The sequence below is a fragment of the Tenrec ecaudatus genome, chromosome 2 (genome assembly GCF_050624435.1).
Source record: "Tenrec ecaudatus isolate mTenEca1 chromosome 2, mTenEca1.hap1, whole genome shotgun sequence".
NCBI lineage: Eukaryota > Metazoa > Chordata > Mammalia > Afrosoricida > Tenrecidae > Tenrec > Tenrec ecaudatus.
In genome coordinates, this window is record NC_134531.1 from 203,102,870 (window position 1) to 203,106,317 (window position 3,448).

Genomic DNA, 3,448 nt, shown 5'->3' on the forward strand with positions numbered 1-3,448 from the left:
ATCAAAATGAAATGGAACACATCAAAATGGATATCCTAGGCATTAATGAGCTGAAATGGGCTGATATTGGATATTTTGAATCAGAAAATCATATGATATAGTATGCAGGAGATAATACTATAAAGAGAAATGACATAGCATTCATTGTCAAAAAGGATATTGCAAAATTAGTCTGGAAGTACAATGCTGTCTGTGGCATATTTCCCCACCTCAAGGATATGCAATCAGTACAATTATTATTAAAATTTATGCACCAATCACAAAAGCTAGTGAAGAACAAATTAGACCTGATTGTGAAATTGACAAAATATGCTATTAAGGTGCATTGATAATGATTGACAGTTGGAAAAGTTGAAAAAAAGTTGAAAAAAGAGGAAAATGGAAAAAAAGTAGGAAAATTGAAACTTTCTTTGTTTTCTTTAACAAACTTGCTTTATTGAGAAGGGAACAGGGCTGGTATAGGGATGTCAGGGGCATGTCAGTCTCACGCTGACTGACCAAGTTGAAGTTGCTCAGTGAGCATATGGGGAGGGCTGTGGCCATGTTAGACAGGCATATTTGGGGGTCAATAGCAGCCCGCTTCCACCTTTGTGGTTCCAGGGCCACAGGGGTTATCAATTCAGATTGTCCTCAAGGGGCAAAAGCCTGGGGAGCCGCTTTCCTCAATATCCTTGACCCCCTCCTGCACCCACTCCTTTGGACTGACGCCCCACTGCACACGGGGGACAGAGGTGACTTGCAATCTGACCGTCCCTGGGGAGAGCCCAATCAGCTCTCTGCTACCAAGTGGCTGAAGCCAGCCAGGTGGATGAGGTAGGAGTGAAAGAGCGTCAAGCACCAGCAAGACCCCTGGGGCCTGCACCTCCTGAAGGGGTGTGGTGCCCTGACTGGAGGAAGAAGGCAACCACAAGTCACAGCGCACACACTGGCTTCCAGAGACCAGGCCATGGAAGAAGGGAACAAGCAGGTGCGGCAGCTGGCGTGGCAGCAGACCCCACAGCGCCCCCACCCGCCTGCCCCTCAGTCGAAGGTGATGCGGCAGCCGCGCTCCTGCTCCTTGCGGCAGCCCTGGCACACCAGTCATGATGTCCTTGAGGGCCTGCACTGTGCGCTTCAGCTGTGCGTCGATGTTCTCTGCCAGCTTGTAGGTCTCTCGCGCTCCTCGTCGGCGCGCTGCAGGTAGACAGTGCCGCTCTGCTCCTTGGCCGCGTCCTCCAGGGGCCCCAGCAGGTCCTCCAGCTCCTTCTGCTGCGACAGGATGAAGTCCAGCTCCTGGTCCAGCCGCCGCTGGTCCAGCTTCACCTTCTCCACCTCCCGGTGCAGGGTGGTGATCTTGTCGCCAATTCTCCATCAGCGTGCGGTCCCAGGCGTTGACCTGCGTGGCCTGCTGCAGGAAGTGGCGCTCCTGGTCCTCCTGCTCCAGGCTCCACTTGTTGATCAGGCTCTCCAGCTGCGCGTAGGTCAGCGCCGGGCTGGCAGGGGTGCCGGAAGGAGCTGTGGGGGCAGTAGTGCTGGGCAGAGCCGTCAAAGTGGTGGGTGCCACGCTGGTCAGCCGGATGGGAGCCAGAGGTTTCAGGTTCAGGGAGAAGGTGGTGGCTGCAGTGGTGGTGGTGGCAGCTGCCGTGGACGCCACAGTGGCAGTGCTAGAAGTCGCCCCAGGGCCCTTTAAGGTGAAGCTCAGTGCCCCAGTGCTGGGGGCCGTGGCTGCGGTGGTGGGAGGGCACAGTGATAGGCTGGGGACAGTATATGAGGCTGGTCCAGTGACGGTGGAGGCGAAGAGGGAGGGCCCAACGGTACTGGTGGTGCCGGCGGCCGTGGGCACTGACGTGGCTAACTGGGTGGTTGTAGTGGTGGCAGCCGCAGACGTGGCTGGCAAGAAAGATAACCCAACCAGGGCCGAGGGCTTTGCCATTGAGCCACCCAGGGAGCCCAGGCTGAAGCTGGGGGCCACCGCCAGAGCTGTGCTCCTGCCTCCGAGCGAGAAGCCCCCGGAAGAGATGACGGTGGTGGGTGCAGGGGTGGCGGTGGCTGAGGAGCCGAACACGAAGCCCCCGGGTGCTATTGGCCTGAGGTGCTGGTGCTAGCCATGGCTTTACCAAAGTAGCTCCTCCCCAGTCCGAAGGCGCTGGGGGTGCCCGTGGCCTGGGGGTGCTGAGGGGGTGCCCAGGTTTAACTTTGAGGTGTTCATGCCTAAGGAAAAGCCTGTCGTTTCAGAAGCAGGTGTCGTAGAGGCTCTGAAACTGAAGCCACTGGGAAGCGGGTGCCACATGATGATGAAATTTTGCCTGGTGAAATATTTGTTCAGAAAAAACATCCTTTTCAACAACACAAACTAACTATACATATACACCTCTCGTAAGAAATATGAGATGATGGAAAAGTTTAATACCAACAGTTAAACTAGGCCAGCAGTTAACTCTGGAAAAATTGTTCATATGTAAGTTCAAGTTAAAGTTGAAGAAAATTAAAACAAGTCCATGAAAGCAAAAATGTAACCTTGAGTTTATCCCAGCTGAATTTTGAGAACATCTCAAGAAGAGATTGCAAAAAACACTAATGAGAGAAGACCCGGGGCGACTACGGGAGAACAGCAAGAGCATCATCCTTAAGAGGGAGAAAAAGACAAGATGTCAAACTTGACCAATAATTATTCTGCGTGAAGGAGAAAGATTTTTCCTTTAGGAGGCCTTAAGTTTATGTTCCTGGTGGTGGAAAAATTTGCAGAAGGATATCAATAATGATTCAGATAATCAGGAATATTAGCCAGGGCACTGACATGGACATGCAGAATTTGTGGAATTAGAGAGTCTTCCTGTATAATTTTTGCCACAATTAGAAAAAAATAATTACATGAATAAAAATTAGTACAAGGAAGAAAATGTTCTAGAATTGAATGTGGTGCTAATTGCACAATTCTTCTTGATATAATTGAAATATTGAATTTATGACATATTTGAAATGCTAATTCAAATTTTTATAAAAATATATGAGCTTTAAAAAGATAAGAAACAAATGATCAAAGTGTTGTCAGAGGAGACTCTCAGTCAGTTCTGGTTTTGCCTTAATCTGCTTTGTTGTCTTATTCACCTCCTATGTTCACATATTTTCTACTGTGCTCTGGATGAAATCTATGGAAGCCCGAAACAAAGCCTTCTCTACCTGCTCCCCACAGCTAGCTACAGTCATTGTGTTTCTAATCTCTGGGATAGTTGCTGCTTTCGGCCCCAACTCAAATGTATCTACTGTTGAAAACTTTCTCACGTCTGTGTTCTACTCCACAGTGCCTGCCTTTGTGAATCCGATTATCTTTAGCCTGAGGAACAAGGAAATCAAGAGTGCTCTTGGCAGAATGATGTTTAGATATTCCAGGTTCCCCTAAGGCTTTTTGTTCCTGCTGTGTGTTTGTGTGCTCTTTTGATTGACTGAATAAAACATTTCAATCACATAG

At 49.4% G+C, this 3,448-nt stretch overlaps 1 pseudogene; it reads right to left on the minus strand.

Moving 5' to 3' along the window:
• Positions 1 to 619: 619 nt before the first annotated feature.
• Positions 620 to 2,269, minus strand: LOC142440438 (nuclear pore glycoprotein p62-like; annotated as a pseudogene).
• Positions 2,270 to 3,448: the final 1,179 nt, after the last annotated feature.